This window comes from Anopheles stephensi, chromosome 2 (assembly GCF_013141755.1).
Source record: "Anopheles stephensi strain Indian chromosome 2, UCI_ANSTEP_V1.0, whole genome shotgun sequence".
NCBI classification, from domain to species: Eukaryota; Metazoa; Arthropoda; class Insecta; order Diptera; family Culicidae; genus Anopheles; species Anopheles stephensi.
This window is the reverse complement of record NC_050202.1, coordinates 38492537-38514212: the sequence shown is the minus strand read 5'-3', so window position 1 is coordinate 38514212 and position 21676 is coordinate 38492537. Positions and strand designations below refer to the sequence as shown.

The 21676-nt window shown below is 38.7% G+C and overlaps 1 protein-coding gene across 2 annotated transcripts in view; it reads right to left on the bottom strand.

Annotated features, from left to right (window-relative positions):
• The window catches only part of LOC118507742 (homeotic protein ultrabithorax-like), a 216772-nt gene extending 202210 nt beyond the window's left edge, over positions 1-14562 (bottom strand). The window contains exon 1 of one of the 2 annotated variants that reach the window (XR_004905700.1): positions 12986-14562. The gene's annotated coding sequence lies outside the window, so the exon portion shown is untranslated. The remainder of the gene's footprint in view (positions 1-12985) is intronic. The other variant, XR_004905702.1, reaches the window with a different exon arrangement.
• Positions 14563-21676: the final 7114 nt, after the last annotated feature.

The window sequence follows — 21676 nt, the reverse complement described above, 5'->3', positions numbered from 1 at the left end:
GGCAGGCCGAGAGCTCTCGAGGTTGTAGTGCCACCGAAGAACAAGAAGAATGTTTTACATGATTACTTGTGTGCTCTTATGTGCTTCGCAACGATATTTTCTTTATCATTAATTTTATCTTAAACTCTTATAGTAAATCAATACTGCCGTTATTCGTTAGTTCCGTTCGTTTCGAAAAGCAAAAAAAAAACATTATCTTGCACGTTTCTTTATACCACCAAACCGACGATACCTTTCCTTATATAAATCTCAAATATCAATCACAATTCCAATCACACTGCTGTAACCGTCAGCTTAAACATTCGATCAAGATTACAGTTTGACGTCGGAAGATTTTCCCTTTCCTGCAATAGAACCCGCGCTTCGTATTCAAAAAAAGATTTTGTTTTTATGACCATATCTAATAAAATCGTGCCGCTGCCAAGTGGTTTTCGTGAACGACGAGCACAACATTCTTCTGACTGATTGCCAGAGTGATTGATTGCTTCATATGCCGTAGTAACGCAGATGAGGCTTGAAAGCTCGTATACAATTTCGTTCCATTCTAGATTGTTGTTACGCGTTCTTGTTGTCCAAATAATGCCGGTTGTCTTTAGGTACCACACAATCAATGTTTTGCATTCGGTATTTTATTGTAGGATGTTCGGCTTACGCATGATCACAACAATGAATGTCAGCCTCCAAGTAAAGTGTAAAAATACTATACGCTGTTTTTTGTATTCACAATTAAATCCAAACCAACAAAAGCATCAAATAAATAACAACCAACTGGTTCAAGTTTCTTCGTCGAAATCAAAAACACAAGACAGCAAAAGGTTACGAAAATGAGAAATAAGAGCGAGAGAGCGCGCGACTATTCAACATTTAAGATCGTGCTCACAGAAGCGAAGAAACGAGCAGGAAAATGACAGCCATGATGTTTCAGGGCGTGGCAAATTCATTATGGCTTCGTTTTTTGCTTCTCTTTCCCCGTGCTTCGAAAATGACTGCAGTGTTTTCGTTCGTTCTCTAGCGCCAATTCGCAAGCCTCGTTCAATTTGCCCAAAGTTTTATTCATTCCATAGCTCGATGCGACACACTGATGCCCTTTGTACGGTATTGTACGACCAGTGCAGTGCAAGGACAATCTAGGCAGGACATAAATTCATGTGTTTGTTCCACAAACACGCTCTTCATTAGCTTCGAAGTTTAGTTTTGTGTGTGTGCTATATTCAACCCGTGGGCTGCTTTCATCAAGTATAAATGTTATTTAGCATCCATCCCTGCGTCACCGAAAATATCACCTCCCCATCTCGAGGCATCACAACTGATGCTGTGATCGTTGCTGGTGAAACGAGTTTTCGTTCTCTGCCATCCGAAAAATAACAACCATTCGAGCGGAAAAAGCTAGCACGGACATAAAACTTTTCCATTTTCGGCAATGGCAAGTCTCCATTACCCTCGTAACGGAATGCCTCAAAAAGCCCAGCATACCATGTTCTGCCATCCTTGGCTCAAGCATTCTGGAAAAGTTATGGAAAGCGTACAAACAACAAGAGAAGCACGATTCGGCTATACGTATTACCAGCATGTTTTACTGCTATGGGAAGCATGGTTCATGCCATCGAACGGCGATAAGTAGATTGGCAAAAATGGGAAGAACAACATTTTTCTCCTGTTGTTGGTTGAATCTTGTGCTGTACAGCTTACCGTTGCTTTTTGATGTCATCTTCAACGTTGGTTATTTGATAATTTATTTGTTTATTTTTCTATTGATTGTTTCATCTAGAACAACACATGATGTTTGCTGATAGGGGGTTTTCTTTTTTCGTTTATTAGTTCATGACTCAAATAAGGTATACAGATATACAAAAATGACGTATTCTCATTCTTGATACGATCATCCAATTCATCATCATCTATGACGCATATGGACGTATTTGAATTTCCCTATGAATTGTTTCGTAAATAATTTAATACTGCTTGGAGCTAAGCCATAAAATGAGAATGAGAACCAACGTGATACAAAGTTTTTTTTATTGATATGTGAATTGATTATCAGATATTTTTATTCCGTTTCAATAGATCATGGCTATTACATCGTGGATTGGTCGATAAACACCGTCAACATAATTTTAAACAAAAGGGGTGTTCCTTTAGGTGAATCAGTGGCGAGGCTGATATTAACACAGAACGACCGGATATCGAGTCCAGTCAACACAGTCTCCCAGTAAGCAGGACCAACTGATAAACCATTCACATGCAAAATATCTGCGTGTGAGTAATGACCTAATCTGAATTATTCCATACGGTCGCGTTTACAGATTCGGTAGGGGCGCAGGTCTCCACGGAACTAACCGCTTCCCCGTACGAACTAACCGAACTAACCGAACTAACCGAACTATTCCGAACTTACCGCCTCCCCGTGCGAAAGACTAAGGGGTCTATCTAGCTACGCGTAAAATCAAGGCAAAAACAGAAGGCAAGCCTAGACCTTGCTAGGTTGTAGTGCCAAAGAAGAAGAAAATTCATTCAAAACACAATGAAATAAACCCCAAACAGCTCCATTAAAACGATTTATAAAAATGATACTTCACCAGTCTAGAGAGGTCTTAGGCAAATATACAAATATATCATTTGTAATTTTCAGAAATTAATCCTGCCACTTTTTTCAGTCTCTTCATTTGAACACATAACTCTGCCAATCGCCAAGTTGCTTATCGCACAGCATAATCTTAATTTCATATCTTAACGTTGCTGAACATTCAGTTTTGCATTTCAGACATACATACATCCTAGCAACGTTGAATAGAAACCTTATTTCCTATTCCACCAAACCTGAACGAGGAATTGTATGTGTGCAGCCTATTGCTTGCTTAATGGAACCATTTGTGCCTACCCACCAACTCCAAACTACAATAAGTGTCTCAGAACACCGCCTGGCTGATGAATTATTTATAAAATCCAGCAGCGTGAGCGTCATAGTCACTAATCAAGAAAATACCATTATGCCGTGTCAATCAAGTCGGTTGTTCAGAAAAGCATAATCAAAGAGAATACTGCCAGAAGATTGTATGACAAAGAGGGCGGTACGCAAGCGATTCACTGTTTCACTTTGTTTTACTCAATGAGTTATAAACACAAACCATTTGGAGCTTCTCTTCCTCGACGAAGAAGCAGGACTAATACGAAGAACAAAAGATTATAATTCGGCAAAAAGCTGTGCGCCCTCTTTTCTTCTATGGAGCACCATGGGGAGCGAGCTCAACACAGAGCACAACAAATATTAAAATTGGTCCTCAGCAAAGCCGCCCCACGCAAGGGAAAACTCGCACCAAATGTTAACGCTGCCTTGGTACAAATCTCTTTGAAGGCGCCAACAGTTAGCTCGTACCATAGTCTCTCTATGGGAAGCTCTATCCATGGTACAACTTCTTTTACCGTGATTGTATTACGCGAAAGATAACAAATCTTTTCTACTAAACTCTAATGAGATGAAATAAAGCAGCATTGCCTACGTGGTACACATAGCTGATGCACCATAAACCCAAGACGTGCGAAGGCATAAAATAAATGAACGCCCTATCGTACCTTATAAACCACTAGAGCCTTTGTCAGATACCAGGGAGCGTCAATATGACTTCATGCGTTTCGTTCATGACGTACTAGTGCTAGCATACTAGTTATTAGTATTTTTCTGCCATTGCATGCAAAATATGATTGTTCTTGAACAATATGCACATTCACGGTGGACACTGTACTTGAAATAACTAGTTTATTAAATTTCATAAAACTCTATAATCTATACCGCTTTTGAAACATCGATTTGTTCATGTTGTTCTCTTTTTGAACCATCCGTTCTTTGCAAACGAAAGCAACGGAGCTATAAGCTTTACTCACAGCAAAACAATCGCAATAAAGTACCATTATTAAAACACTTATGCACTCCCTCTATTTCCGTTCCGGCAATTGGACGACACGCGATCATGCTCTGTTTGTTTGCAATTGACCGTCATCGTGCAATGGCACGATCTCGACAACAAAGCAATAAGTTGAACACTTTAATGGCTTTATTTCGCTAGTCTTAAGTGATTGTACACATTATGTGGTTTATTGGTGCTACAAAATTGATTCTATTGTGCTGCGTTACAGAAAACGTGCACCATTGTTTATTGATCTGTGTAGTTCTAAATATTGTCTCTTCGCAGTTACTTCAGCATGTAACGAAAACCGATTGCGGCAGAAGTTTGCTTTGTATATTTATGAGTGAATCCTTTTTAATTCAACGCACCGTGAGTGGCATCTGCAAACAAAAATCATGAAATATATACATACTAATAAGAATACAATCATCAATGCATTTATGCTATTTGCATTTAAACTACCCACTGGAATATATTCTACATCGTGTAGAATTATTTCAACACAACAAATAACAATTGTGTGCTAGTACAATAAGTATTTGCCCCACCGTTACAACTACGAAACTAATCACTAATTTTATGAATTCGTTATTACTATGCTCACATTCCAATCAATCGCATTCGATTTTAGGCCCATGCAGTTGCCTTTTAATCAATCTATAACCTGCGCCTCCCAGCGTAGCGCATTTGAATACATCGAACCATAAAAAAAATTATAGGCCATTCTTGAGTTTATGATGATAGCCCACTCTCGTTCGCGTTGGACTTGTTCAAAAATTCGTCATCATTCTCATCGCTGCTACATGTGGCGTGTGGAAGCTGCTCACTATACGTAGGAACCATTTCTGATTTATTTTAAACAAGCGATCGTTAACAACTGTACTACTTTACACATAGAAAGAAAGTCCACAAAATTAACGCTCTATTACTCCATATCAATCGACAGAAACAAAACTATGCCAAACTCACCAATCATCACAAAGCGCTGTAACTCAATCGGAACACAGCCTACCGAACCATATCTCAAGAAGCATCACTTTCGTTATAAGGCCACCAATCCAAGAAGTGCGCGGGGCAGTTATTTTTATTCTTTTGTTTCACTGCGTTGAAAAAATGAACTGTTTCAAGACGGGACTTTTTACATGTCAACATAATCTTCCAGCGCATAAATTTCATGTATCGTTAAGCAAAGAAACTTTACTTTGGTTGATTAAAATTATCTTTTTATGTTTAATCATATCCGGAAGAGGTCATTTCAAGTTCAACAACCCGCGGTCTCGTGTGCAACGGAAAATCAAAAACCACAACTGCACAAGTGCTAGAGGCAATCACATTCACTGCAACCGGGGACTGGTAATAATCTAGCCTCTAAATACCACGCTTCTATTGTGCCTGTTTGTTCGTCTAGAGCGTTTCAAAATCCTAGCTCAACTATCCTTTCCTCGCCACAACAACGTTCGCCCTGTTCTTTTCATACATAATGTAACAGATATATTTAATTGTTTAGGCTCTTGCATATCTTACCTCAACATGTCGCTCACGACGCTCGAAAGCAAATATAATGAAAACCGCCTAACTCACGCTCATGAAAGCAAGATTACAATTGATGTGAATAAAACATACGCCCAAAACTATATAATAGTGCATCGATAAGCATTACGAACAGAACCATTATGCGAAGTATCCACCAAAAGTGGTAAAACCACATTTAACAAATAAAAATCAATGGTCAAGCGTTTCTATTCTTCCCACCTATACTCACATTACTAGGGTTATCGTTACCTCGCTGATAGCAGAACCAACCAGCAACAGCAGTATTGACTTCAACAAAAGCAACAATATCTCCAAATCCCAAGTAACAAAGCATTCAAAGTTTATACAACCGCTTCGGTACATTAAAGCGTCCAGCCGAGATGTAATATACATATTTACTAGTTATTACAGTCAAGCCAGGATTGGTTCTTCTCACGTCCGTTTTCTTCATGGAGGGTTTTAATTAAATCCGTTGTTGTTCTAAACGTTGCCTCACACAAAACCAAGGGCCATTTTAACTATAAGGCGGAATACAAAACAACATTTTCCTGTACCATTTTGGCTGTTCACCAACTCATACCTTAATGCATTAAGCTCCTTTTCTTACGGCTTTTACATACAACAGTAATAAAAAATATTGAATGATAAACATCTCTCTTTCCAACCCATTTAGAATACGCCCCGTGAGGCACGGAATACGGTTCGCCGTTTTGGCACCGAATCTTTCCAAAGTGTCCGTAACGAAACTTGTTCACAGACAAAACATTAGATAATGAATAATATATTCGCCATGAATAATCCAATCCAATTCTTCCATGTTTTCTGCCACTTTTCAACGTCTTGACATCCCAGCACGTCTTGATTTCAAATCTTTCTGAACAATATTTTTCCTTCAGCTCATATTTTAAACTATATTGTACGGATGAAATGTGCAACTAAAAATAGTGATGCCCCGGGCAAGTTCATGGGTAGAATAAAAATGTATCTTTTGTTTGGCGAACTCTTCAAGATCTGCAATCCACATGAATATGTGCAACGCTGGTGTCGTAAATATCGAATATGTTGAACATAGTATGCACCTCCTTTGTACCAACGCAAGCAACTCTATGAACCTGTTATTCCTTTTCCGATACAACTGTTTCAAACCTGTTTTAAGCCCATGGCATTTATATCATATGTGATTCACTCCAACATAAAGCACATAGCAAAAGCTTCTGTGCAGTAATGTTCCTTATATCTCGGTTTCACATTACCATGAACAAAAGATAAACTTCATGAATAAATCGATGTAGAATCAATAAATGATAAACTCATCAACATTATGGCCGCCTGGTAAATCTATTCAATCCTTATAATCAATTAATCTTAGCGGTAAACGAGCTACAATAAAATCTATTATGAATTATGTTATGCCAAAACGTGAAGGTTTTGCAAGCGACTCTTGGTTTTTCACAATTTAATCGCCGAGCATGATAGTGGAGGGTCCTTTCTGGAATGCATGTTTTACAATTATCGATGTTTAAATTAATAACACGTAGTAATTTACGTGTAAGACCCGTTTCATAAACATTTTATTGAATTTGCCGAAACAAAGTATATATCAAAGCTATTGTCATATTCATTTGAATACTTACACAACTTACCACACACCAAAGTACGCAATGCCAGCGAAAGCAATATTTTCAGAACAGTAAAACGATTGTGTTTGAACAACACTGTTTTCATTCTACTTTACACTTGGGGTTTAAATACTCTTTGATTCAAAATCGTTGTTAACAGAGCAACTGCTTCACTAGTATATTTTTGTGTAAGCTACATAGTTTGAAATTTAGTATTTAGTTTAATATTTAGTATTTTTCGTGTTGTCAATACGGCGTCAAGCCGTCTAATTCGAAATATAAATAAATAAATATAAATTTAGTATTTTTCATTTTTCATCTGTTTTTTCGTCTGCATTCGTTCAAATCCTGCCGCTCATTCTCAAGTTTGACAAAATCTATTTTATTGCATAAAAGGTAAATACGAAAAGCGACTGCTCAAGCGCACTGTGGTCCAACGCAACTTTTTGGATACCTTTTTTCTATAGATCTCAATACACACACCATGTTTCATGGTTTGGCAGATGGTGTGAGTGAAGCAGACTGCATCGGATTTCCTCTCGCACTAGTCATAGTATTGGTTTCCAACAACAGATCGCGCTAGCAGTCGCACGACTTTCTCATCACGCAGGGTTTGTGCCATGGATGTTATGTCGACCTCTACAGTGATGTTGTCGATATTGTAGGCTTTTTGTTTGCCTATCGTTTCGTGATCGCATTTAAAAAACTGCTTTATCGTAAAGTGTTTTTCTTATACGATATAATACAACATGTTCGCGAAACCGATTTAACTATTTCATAATGTATTCACTACAACGAAAAGTAAGCTAACTTTGCAGAGCATTTTATATAAATATTACATGTAGAAATGTATCCTCTGAACAATGACAATACCTGTTCCTTGTAGTGATGATTGCAGTTCCTATATTCAGCCAATCTTAAGGTGAAACACATTTGCAAGACTGTATATTGCTTGCTGGATGAATCAGTCAACCATACATTTTTTCTTGACTGAGGAATATTCCCGGGAGGTATGTTTTTTTCGCTTACAATTGTATATTTCTAGCAATGGCCGTCCTTCACGACTAAAAAAATAATAATTTCTATCATTAGTGAGAGAAGATTAATGCATCGCAACAACGATTTTTTTTTTTCATTCTTTTGGAAACCACTTCCTCGTAAATACGTGCCCTGCTATGTATGATTTCCGTTACTTAAATGTACACTTTACAGAATACTGAATCTGCCCTACGATCGATTAGGAGGTATATCAAGTCCAGACGTGTAAAATACCGGTACCACCTCGGCCAGCGAATAAATGATACGCGTATCAGCTTCCGACTCAACAAAACTGATATTATAACAAATGGAGAACGCTTCTCCCGTTCGCAGGACTACAGTAATCAGATGCAGATCATAGTACTTGGTTAGCATAGATGCTTGGGGCTTGAGCACTCAAGAGGCTCCAAGGGGTATCTTCTTATAAGCTTTTCGCCATGTCCGTGGAGCCTCGATCGTTTAGCGAACCTCAAACTCCATAATGAGCCTCGTATAATATCTTCTACTGGCCTCTGACTCCAGCCCTGCCATCAGATTTTACGTGTTGTGCCTTATTTTGTCACTGGCAGTAACTATATCTATTCGTAAATGTGGGAGAAAATTCAAATTGTGGTAAAGAGTTAACTTCTCTTTGATCGTAATTGTGATCCACCTTATGTCTCATTTATTTTACACTTGACTTTAAACACATTGCTCTTTTATTGTCTTTTTTCTAAAATAATTTGACTGTCGATGTAATTCAAGTTGATTTCACATGTTGTTGTCTGAGGTTCATTATCAGGTGACCGGAGTAGATAGCCGTCCAGGGACCCGTCGGCTACCTCGTATAAGAGACCACGTAGTAGGAGCTTTGTAGCTGGAATCTAGTATAAGTGCCCTTATATTAGGAGCCTGGTATAAGGAGCATCGTGCAAGGGGAACGGTTCAACGGGCCTAGTCGAAGGAACCCGTTCCTTCGTTCCTTCGACTTCGGGCCTAGTCGAAGTCGTTTTACTACTTCGTGAAGGACGGCCTAAACGTATTCCTTCAATTCTTCATTTGTTGTTGGAACACGCACGCAGGATACATATTAAAAAGTTAAGTGCACAGTGTTTTTAAACAATCATTTGAACCGTTTCAATAGCAACTTGCAAAAGATGTTTTTTATTAGTTTAGCTGTGTAATAACATCCAGCACATTTTGTGTCCAAAGAAAACTATTTTTGCCTCGATGACAACTGATTAATAACGTATGCTATGGCCTCTGTAACACTTCACCCCAAGGTGGAGACTCTGATTTCCCCCTTTGCTTGCGGATGCTTAGCTACTAGCCAAAGTGTTTGCAGAGTGCAGTTCGCTGTTTTACTCATGTCAGAAATGTAGACAGCAATTAAATTAACTGTCTTCAGGCAAGTGAAGTGCAGACGAATAAGAAGCGTTGGAAATTTCCAGTATGGGATTTAAGACGAGACAAGAAGAGACACATTCTGTTGTTAGGGAGTTGTCTATGATCATGCTCATGCTTTTTCTCCTGATCATTTTCTTTGGCATTGGATAGATAGTCTAGGGTACAAGTAGCTGGTATAGTGAAGATTCAACATGTCGTTTTGCTGTACCAGAAGCTGTAGCCACCGTCAATACCTTTCTGGTTAGTCTCAATAAGAATGACTGATTAATTATTGAAAAATAATTCAAGTAATACTTTTATAACGTTCTTATTCATCTTATTTGGAGCTGCAAACTTCAAACCTGGCTTATCAGGCTTCCTTTGACTTAATTTTATGTCTAGCTAGATAATCAGTCCAGTGGAGTGGTCCGGTGGATGAGGCGATATTGGCGCCGGTCTTCACACGGCAGAACCGGGGTTCAAATCCAATCTAGAATGTAGAGGATCACTACTTTTATAAGGGTAAAATCAAGTCACAGAAAGCTACAAATTGTAGGCCTAGACCTCTGGAGGTTGTAGTGCAAAGCGAGAAAACTAAAAAGGATAATCAGTCCTGTGTACATGCAGCCCTGCCATGTATAAATCAGCGCCACTACAGCATAAAGTTTCATACCTCTGTTGTTGTTGCGGGATTAACAATGTGCTTTCGAAATGGTCATAAACTTCAAGAGCTGCTTGATAAACTAGAGTGACTCTGAAAGTTAATCAAATATGCATATATTTGTTTATCTATGCAATCATGAATTACTGGAAATATCCTAATTTTATCCTGCATTTCATTTCCAAAACTGAAAAGCGCATGCCCCCCAAAAAATGCCATTTTTTATATTTTTTATTTAGTTTTCATTATGACGGCTTGAAGCCGTTTTGTCAGCACCGCATGTGCTGACGAAATACAAATTTACAAAAAAAATAACAAAAAATTTACAGAAAACTACCAAGACTTTTCCTCCCTGATATATTGCCTTATTCTGGGCATGCTCGGTTGTGGATGTGCGGAGATTGCGGTGTGGTTGCACATGTCTATTGTTGGTCCGGGAAGACAGCAATAGGTCTTTTGCTGTGTTGATGGTATTGTTGTGTGTGAAACGGAACTTTAGCCTTCCGTGTTGCGGGTCTGGACTGTAACAAAACTGAAAGAAAACAGCAATCTGGACAACACAAACATTTGTCTGCGTATAGTGTTCCTTAAACTGGCCAGCAGTAATAGCTCAAGCTCGACCGGGCCAACACTGAACTCAGAAGCTATGTCAATTTTATATATTTTGCAAATAATTTTTAAGCAATATTCCCAGGCCGTTCTTCACCAATAAAAAACTGTAAATACCGTGAGGCAGCCAAGTAGATAGCGGCGCTTGCCACCGCTACCCTGGACTCGCCAAGACTGTTTATTGAATCCCGTTCGGAGCACTAATCCCGCAGGAAATCAGGACTGTTTATTGAATCACGAACATAACTAAGTCATGGAAATCAGTAAAGATAGGCCAAGGCCTTGTGCGGTTGTAGAAAAGAATAACAAGGTAAATCGCAAATGCGTTAAACGGTACTTCCAGCTTACCCTCGGTCTGACTATTTCTCTTATTTCTGATGGAATATTTCGGCTAAACGAAATAAAATCATTTATTAAAAAAAAAACTTTTAAGACAGACAGATCTCACACTACGACACAAATCTAATTCTGCATTCCTCTTTTCTCATGTTTGATGTTTGATGAATCACGAACAGGCAATTGATTTGATATCGACCAACGTTGTCGATGTCAGTTACACTATATTTTGATCTTCCGATCACGCCACGATATTTTATCTGTACAGAATCATGATTACACAAAGAAGTTGCATGACATTTTGATTCATGTTTTATAATGGTGTTCATGTTGAATTCTTCTCTGGTTTCTCAGTGTTGTGCCTTCAAGTTTTTATTTCAATATGTGTATAAGAAAGTTAGCAATAACCGCGTCATGAAAATGCAATGAAATAAATTATTTAACATTAAGGCAAGTGTCGTCCATTTAACTCGTCAAGCCGCGCTTCACATTACAACGTTGCCGATGTTCAACTGCAGCCATGGAATCTTTATTAAGCCACGCCTTTTCAATATGGCTGCCAATGGAATGGTGTGGGCATGCGTAACACAGATACATCTACCCATCCATACAACGATGCTTCCTTTTCATCGAAGTACACTTTTTCATCTGTTTCATGTTGGCTCCTTCTATTTTTTGTATCTTAAGCTTTTATCACTATACAAACTTACTTCCCAGCGAAACTAAATGAACAAACAGGCCGTTCTTGTTCAATCAATAAAATGAACAAACCTGAATAATGGAATATTTTATGCCTAAAATGACATTGTAAAAACAAGTTTATTCATGAACATATTCATCAAGCTAAAACAACTACACTTATGTTCTCACTATTTAGTGGAATATGCAACCAATTTTCTAGTTTTCAATCACTTTGTATTTAGCTGATTATCAAAAAAGGAAATTTTACTTTTCCAAACCTTGAACTTAGAGAGTATTTTTCGCTAACCTTTCCCTTAGATAACTGTAAGAAACAACGGTAAAATAAATAGATGCATGCTCCGTAACTCTAAAATTACGGGATGTGTCTAATCACGTTCGTTTCAGGTCGAACCTAACGGTACATTCCACAAAACACACAATCCTGAACAACGCAACATTGCAAACATAAAAACATAAACAAACATACTCTAACAAGCTGCTATCGGGTTAGCTTTAGAAGGGTTTCCGGCCCCGATTTCGAGCTTTACCGCTTGCGCTATCCTTTCTCAGCGTGAAATGTGGAGCAATATATCAGCCGCAGAGTTAGAACCCAAACGGTAACGCTCTACACACGCTTTGCACTTCTGTCTATGCGAAATGCAGATACAGCAAAGAGGTATCCCACAACAGCAATCCTTTCGAAAAGGGTAAGGTCTGTGCAATAAAACAAAAGGAACTCCATAACAGTGCAGCACATTGTTCAAAAGGTATCATAAATCTTGCTTTGCTTCCAATGTTTACCCTTTTCTCGATCCAGTTGGCTCAGCTGGAGTTATTAGGTATGCCAAGGCAAGCAAAGAATACGTAACACTGTGAAAAATACTTTGAAATGATACAATTTCACCACATTTTTTCTACAAACCAGTGCAAAGCACATGAGCAAGCTTCAAAACTTTCATTTCAGGTTTCCCTTTTATTATCTTCGTTTCTCTAATATTCTAATACTCTAATACTTCTTTTCCAGTCATGAACTCTTTGAAAAAGTAATACTACAAGCAAGCAACAATTTATTATCAACATTTATGGAAGCAATATCTTTTTCGAAAAACCGGATTCTTCCACAATTTTCAATAACCAGTTTCTTGAACTCTAGTCTTTCAAAACCGGCAGACTCTCGTTACATGCCATGACGAAAACAAGCTTCATTCAATGTCAAAAAACCAATGGAAAGGGTCACTCACCTTACACCTTGATGTGTTTTCAAATTTTCACTGCAGATACACACATGCACACGTTTAACACACATTTTTTATGCTTTGCTTCAAACGCATGAAGGTGATTCAGTCAATTCTTTTGACTGTGGGTCTAACTTCTGCGGTATATTCCATTTTGAAACATCAACACATTTGCATTTGCACTTTTTTTCATCAAAAATGCACCAACATACGGGAATGGCATACTATTCTTCGAAATCACTTCACTACTATTCCACATTCCAACAAAACACACATTCGCAATCAGCGATAAACGATCACGCACACATTCGAACTAGGATTATATTTGTGCATCATCGTCTGCCAGATAAGTCATTTAACAACAATCTTGCGCCAGGTTGCATTTGCATGATTTCATTTTTTACGCACACAAACACACTCACACGCGAGCACAAACGAAAACTGAGATGCATATTTCACGGCTTAAATTGAGCAGCGAATCATTTATACATATCACACTACCACACAAGCGAGGATACAGGGTCGCAGAAAGGTCATGGGTACTTCAGATGATAAAGATCCCTTTGGTGTCGAACACTAAGGAACACATTACACTAAACCAATAGCTGATATAAGTTTCCACAAGTGCACTACTTCAGTTTTCTTTTACACTAACAGAAGCTCTCGACATCACCATTCGTCTTAAAACCGGTAGCCGTGCAAAAAACGCTAGATATCTTTCCGTCACTCAAGCACAACACGACAATGGACAGACTTCCACGGTAACGACGACGTCTTTTGTCCAAACTTTCTTAACAATGATGAAAGGAATTGTACATCACCCACAGCAAAATGGATCTGCGGATCTCACCGTAGCAAGAAAACGAACGCTACGTAATGGATAGCCTAATGCAAACCGGATAGTTCCACGAAAACGACAGCGACGTTGAGAACGACGCAGACGATAGCTGTCGACAAACGGTGACGACGACGCGAAAGTGGATTTGAAAAAAGATGCTATCAGAATGAAAGACTTCTGATAGAAAACTGCCCAAAATTTGTACCACACAATCTTTTCTACAAAACAAAAAAGCTATAAAAGTTTCCTTCGTTTGAATGCATCGGCGGCGGTATATAACGTAAAAATTCGTATGTATTTTTGAAACCGTTCACTCTCGCTTGCTCGCTCACTTCGTACTCGCGGCGTACGATCGAATCCGACCGATTCGCTACCTCAACTCACTCGTTTGCCCTCGCTGGCTTGCCTTCTCACTCACTTGCGCAACGAGCTCTGGGGCGAGAATCTGGGAAATTCGAAACTCATCTCACTCTCATTTGCGCATCCCTCTCTTTTCTGTTCTTCTCCCGTGCACGACGCATTTATTGATTGCCTTTGACTTGTGCTGACGCTACCCATCGTGGGACCTTTTTTTTTGCAATTTGTAAATGTGTTCTTCCACTTTTTAATGCAAGGTTTCTGTGTTGCTTCCTTCCAACGTTATCAGATGACTGCAGCAGCCTGCTGCCACCTAAAACAAATGTTACATTTCGCAAAACAACACTCCGCTCCACATCCACACACGTTCAAACCCACACGGATCAATGACAATCCTTCGTACTACATGCTGTGTAATACTTATCCATTTAAAAAGTAAATTTATCTTACGAAAGAAACGAAATTATCTAACATCTGCGTTGCTACTCTTTCAGCACTCGAAATTTACTCGAAAAACTGGGTAATTGCATCCGTTTCGTAAGCGATACACCTATGACAGTTGCTCTTTTCGACGGTGTCTTGTACCGAACAGGCACCAAGGATTAGTTTCTTCCATTTTCAAATTCATTTCTACCGACCACCCTCGTCAATGCACCCCGAAATGGAGCAGGGTGAAATGTCACAGACACATGCGACAGCCATCCAACCACCGTCAAGCAACACTACACACAAGCACATGCGTTCGCATTGCACACCTCGCGTGTTACATCAACCCGACCCAAACAATAGGGGGAAAAGGCCGAAAGATCGTGCCGCCTAAAGATGGTTGATTGCCGTTCGTCGTCGTCAAACTGTTCCAACCCCGTGCACCGACGCACGAGTTACAGTCGAAGCACGAGAAGGAAATGCGCAAGTATGGCAGCGTCCTTCCTAGTATGGAGTTCTGTCTAGCTTTCGACGGTGACAAAACGGAACAGTTGCCGTCGGGAAACTGACGTGCTAGAGTAGGTAAGCAGCAACGCAGCAAACGACGAGACGACCGTTCCTACATGAAAAAGGAATCCATCGAGCAGCATCGGCTAGGGTAAACGAAGAAGCCGCCTTGCCAAGGGCATAAAAGATAACAAAATTCTCCGATTGGGTATCCGAACGTAAATTATAACTTTTTATTAGATTTCGGATGAAAAATATAAATGCCTGGCCGATGGTCGCTCGTTTGCCGGCTCAAATGTTTGCTTCTCCTTTGCCCGTAAAATTCTCCATCTCGTTCACTCGAGTTTCCTAAATCCAACCGAGCGTCTCCAAAAACAGCAACGGTTGTTGTCAAGGATCAGCGTTGCCATCCCCCGACACACGTATTCGTGAGGTTTTTATTTTATTTCATGTAGGTTCATGCCAAACAATTATAACACAGCGAACGAACGAGACAACAACTGCGGGCTCAGTGAGATGACTTTTCGTTCGAGCAGGGGTCGTCCTATGTTACAATTTTATTACACTTTTATTTTATATATCAACCTCCCAACAGCTCCGCCATCTCCTCGTGCGTGTAATGCTCCTCCCTACTATGTCACACATTCGGTCGCTGGTTCTACTTTCGTCAAACAAGTCAACATTTTAACAAAACTTAAACTAGAGAAGGAATGTTTCTCAAATATTTGTTGAAAACTTACAACAAATCTATCTTGAGCCGTAATTCAAATTCATCATTTTGGTAAACCATATTAAAACGACAGAATTGCATGTAAAATATAAACGGAAATACTCAACTTATGATTATATTTAGGATAGAGCTGTGCAATGTTTGTCAAAAAGAATTTGAATAACAAGTTTGTACAAGGCGGCATGATAGTTTTGACAAAAGTTAAGCAGATTTTTTTAACAAGTCGCTAATATTTCAATCGAGCATGTCCGGGATATGGTAAATAACAAGGAGGAAATGCCTTGTTAATTTTGTTCAATTGTTTTTTTTTTCGTGAATTTGTAATTCCCAGCCATCACATGTGGTGGTGACTATAAGGCATCTGTCGGTAGTAATTGAAAAATAAATAAATAAAAATAAAATAAGTCGCTAATATTTCTTTTGTTGAAAAGTTCGATTATAATAATTAATAGAAGCGCATTTGGCAACTATCATGGACCGCAACTGTTCATGCTCCGTTTTCATTAAAACTTCTAATTTGTTTTGATATTCTTTCACTTCTGATTGTGATATTGTGCGCTGTTCACTCCATCGTAGTTTTATATGCTGAGCTAAAAGATGGAAACTGACAACCCAAACGGTTCTACAACCGGCTTCGTCGTCTTCTCAGAATAAGTTTCTTCATTTTTGTGATGGGTGTGAAGCATCACCATGTGATAGCACTGACTATATGGTTCACAATAACGCGAAAAAAAGGAAGAAAGAATGCGTCAACGAAAAAACAAAGCCCAAACAACTCATTTTCGATTCTTCTTCCTTCTTCCTTTCGATTCTCAGCCCTCTAAAACTGTTGTCTTATTCGAACCATCACTTATGTTTGTCAGCTGCCATGGGTGCGTGTTGATTCTTTTTTTTTTCTGCTTAATAATGAGCTCTAAGGGGGAGTGTCGATGGAAATCATTCGAGAACAAGAATACATAAAGGCACATATCGACCCCTGCTGGAAATTAAGTGCTTTCTGTTCGATACTTTCGCAGACCTGGAGAAATTGGAAAGCAGTGAAAGGGCGTCTTTCTCACCGCGTGACGCGTTACAACACTCTCAATATTAATAAAGATATCACTTTCACAGGCCTGTCCAGGATCTCTTATACCATTAATTACACACAGCACTTTTACAGGGGATGGTTTTGTGAATTTCAAAGGCAAAATGGTTACATTTTTCATTTCCGTCTCAAATGACTAACCCTGAGTAATGAAAGAGAAACTTTACATTTGTGTGATTTTAATTAATGTATTTACCTTTCATCTGTCTCCTTCTCTTGGTTTTATTTTCTATATCATTAGAACAAGAACAAGGAAATCCTTGTGGAATCCAAAAGGTGGAGTAGAAGACCGTTTTTTTAGTTTCGGGAATATAGTTACAAAAATAAGCTCAAATGATTGTATTTAATCAACAACAAATAATAAAGGTATCATATAGATCCATGTTGGATGGTGAAGTTCCAAGGCACATTTCAAATTACAAATGTGATTTGAACGTTAATTATTTTACCGTCGGCATCCTACCCTGTTGGAAAAGGCGCAAATGAAGAAAACTGTCATATGGTATTGTTCCGTCGGAGAATAAAGAACGTTAGCAAATCATTACTGTAGAATGCTATCCATGGGAGATACAAAATGACCAATTTTTAGAGTTAAATACACGAATTCATTTTTTTTCCTACATCCATCTGCCCAAAAAAACGGCTTTCAAAACCAGAGAATAAAAATGTATCATAAAACATACCGCTGGTAAATCTACTGAACTAAACTGAACTGAAACTGTACAATGAGTGTCATGAGGGCGCGGTGGTCGTCTGTATTGTCTCTTCGTACGAAGAACCTAATATTAGCCTCGGGTAAAATCATGTCAAGGAAGCCAGCAATAGCAGGCCGAGACTTTTCGAGGCTATAGTGTCAAAAAAGAAAGAAAAACAATGCCATCTTGACAAAAACATGTACATCTACTGTATTCTAGTACATATTGCGCTCCGAGTAAATCTTCCCGATCGGTTTCTAGTTAGCAAAACAGACTTTATTGTAACCTACACTTGGATGTATTTGTTTATTACAAACTACGCTTAACTTACACATTGGAAACGTTTTGTTCTCGATCCATGATACTTACTCTGTTAGTCAACCTCTACATTTGCCATATGTCATTTACAATACCCTTCGAAGAAAAATTTAAGTAAGCTCACTAAATCTTTCTCAAGACTCTTAATGTCATGCCTCTCACGCTTCTTCTCCGGTATGGACTTCATTTCACGTTGACCCAGACTATTTTCAGCGATTACAAAGATGTACGTTTGTTATTACAGCTTTATCGTACTGAAATTGTTTCCTGTTGAATATTCTAATGATTTATATGATAAATAATACCCAATAAATTGTTATAAAAGACAATTGACATCTTTATTTATTTCTGATCTAAGTTAATTTTCACTAACCACAAACTTCATTCCATCACTCAATTTCAATGATACGTTTAGAAAGCAATATTCATTTATTCCTTTTATGTAATGTTGAACTATTATATTAAATATTTGCAAGTTTCTTCACATAAGAATAGCTTTTGGACTTTGCTTCCGAGTTTCTTACATATGACGCGACAATTTCTGAGTTTATCGAGTCAAATTTGTGAATCGGTATTGAATATTCTACCTTAACGACCTTAACGACGCTTTATGTGAATGCTAATAAAATATTAGTATTCTGTTTATACTACACCTGTGCGCCTTGATCAATGCACAAAAGGCCTACGATCCACACAAACAAACAATATGTTGTTTGTATATTAAAATTTTTAGGGTTGTGAAGTACTGGGTCTGGTTTTTTTTGGTGTTTTCCTTTAGTCAAGGAATCCAGAAATGGTAATCCAGATTTTTAGCTACACTGGTTGTAGCGCTAAATAAGAGAACAGGGATGGTAACAAATAAATGAATGTAGATATGTTGCAGCTATGTTATATTGCGTAATGACTTTTATAAATGTTATCAAAAAAATATTCGTGAAACAAAAAACACATTACCTTTCAGCAATTTTTAATTAATAAGGCGTTAAATAGCATTTTTATGCCAAATTTATATAACACTTGAAGCTTCGTTTTTTCTGCTTCTCCGTAAGCCATACAACATTTAAAAACCCTGACATGTTTTACCCGTACCTGATTGGTCACTTCTGCTCACGGTGAAATGGTCGATATGGGATTTAATAATGATCCCTTCGTGTGAGCCAACTGCGCTACAACAGCTCACATTCTCTTGTAAGAGAAATTAAAGAACAACGCAACACAACAACATTTCTTTTCAAATTTTATTGGAGCACATAGTTTTGCCATTTTGGACATTCTTCCCTTTTTATTTCCAACATTCATTGCTTGGTGAATCAGCTTTCTACAATCTTGACACGGCAGAACCAAATACGGAATTATACCAAGACCGCTAAAGTTTATTAATTTGTTTATTAATTTATTTTTAGGATGACAGCTTGACGTCGTATTGGCAACACCGCAAGTGTTGACGGTTACAAGTTCACAAAAATTAACAAGGCAATCCTCCCTGTTATTTTGCCTTATCCCGGACATGCTCGTTTATGGATGTGAGGCGATTGCAGTGTGGTTATCCAGATATATTGTAAGGATAGACCGCTAGAGTTTGTAGTGCCAAAAACAGAATAAAGAGCTACTCTGGTGGCATTCTCATGACATGCCAAGTGTCCTGAAACATGCTAAGCCTATGCATGCGGACTATAAAGCTACGAGTAAAATCAAAACGCAGAAGCCAACAGTGCAATCTTATTCCGGTTTTCAATACAGTGTAATCAATTTCATGTTTATGGTTAGGTCTCCAATCATTGTCAGTTCGTCAAAACATAGCTTTTGCAGCAGTGGCCTTTGTGTAGCCGGTGTTCTCGACAACTCATTTAATGGTCCAAATTTTTAAGGCGTGCTAAACTTTTCGGTACGGCCGAGCTCACCCGGGATAAGGTGCCCTTTCACGGTTTTGAGAAGGAAATGTATCTAAATCATCGTGAATTGTATTATTTTTGTAATTTAGTTTTAAGCATTACGGCCAGGCCGTTCTTCATGAATAAAAAAGAAAATTGTCGGTTCCAACTGAAACTCTCAGACCACAAGATCTATTACATGTTTTACGTTGTTGAACTAACTTAGGCCAAAGTGGCCCTGTGCATGTTATGTATGTAGCATGAAGTGATGGCTCCGAAGTGCTCAAATGTATCAAATTCCTCGTTTTGTGAGCATTTGCAGCAACTAAAACGTTAACAACTCTAGGCAGTCGCATATTTATTCGGATTTATTTTCTTCGGGCGGCCCGGTGGTGGATGCGACAGCGGCGCAGTCTTCATGATGTATGTATTGTGCTGATATAAAAAAAATCAAAATCTCTCCCTAGATGAAATTTACCATGAAACGCTCTCGTTAATGCATCCTAGAATATTGCAAAATGTGTTGATATATTACCATAAAAAATGGTTCAGACTATTTTCAGAGGCAGACTATTGTCTATCTAGCCTTGACGATGCGAGCTCGTCCTCGCTGGCGTTGGGTTCGGAGTTGGTCCAACCGATTAGCATTAGAACCGTGATTAGCAAATAGAACCTGCTATTTCGGGATGGAACTTGTCAATAGTTTCTGAGTTCGATACTGGCCTGGTCAAGCTTGGACTATCACTGCTGGGCGGTTTGAAGAGCACTGTTCGCAGACAAATGTTTGTGTTGACCAGATTGTTGTTGTTTTTTTAAAGGACTGGTTTTTTTGGTTTTTGTTACAGTTTTGATCCGCTAGACGTGAGGATGAAGTTTCATTACAAACACAACACTTTCACCAACACACAGCAAAAGACAACAACAGAACCGGACCCGGACAACTAACATCTCGGGTAAAAAACAGCAACTACCATAGACCTGGATTAACATCCCGCTGTCACACATCTACAACCAAGCATCCACAGGATAAGGCAAAATAACAGGGAGAAAATGCCTTGTACTTTTTGTGAATTTATAATCGTCAGCACTTGCGGTGTTGACAATACGGCGTCAAGCCGTCATAATTAAATACATAAATAACAAAATGGGGAGTGTAAAGTATGACTTTTGTTGCTTCAAAAGTCACCGCTTCAACCGGAATAGCAGGAAAACTAAGACAGACGCCGCTACCCTCGCATTCACCTGACCAAAGCCCAATACATAAGTTGAGATACATTGAAAATACTGGCAATCCAAAAGGCACTGTACTCATACACGCACCAGACTTCCGCGGCAGGACCGGGACAACAATCTCAAGACGGTCTTCCGAAATAAGGACTGTGTATCAAACTACGTGGTATCCAAAAGTCTTTTAAGCTACAAATATTAAGTCGCTAAGCCAAGAAGAATATAAGGTTTTAATAAATGGACTGTAACAAACATTGACATCCTAGTCGGGTTCGAGAGCAAGATGCTCAAAAAAAGTTTCACGTCATTATGTGGGCTAGGATAAGAAAAGGACAATAGTTAAATTATCATAATGACGTTTATTGAGCTGTACCACAACTGCACTAATGTAAAATCAAATTTAACCATCTTTTTTGACCGTCTTCATGTACAATGAAGGTGTAGAAGGCGTTAATGACGCGAAAACAATACGTTGATAGACAACGGCGCTGGATCGTAAGCGGTCTAAGCGGTTACTGCAGCAGATTAAGACCGCAAAGCAGTTTTTATTAGCAAAGCAAAATATCAGCGCAATTGAAAAACACGTCCTACTTAAACAACTACAGACACAGTGTTCAGTAAAACAGTTAGTTGGGTTCATGTTC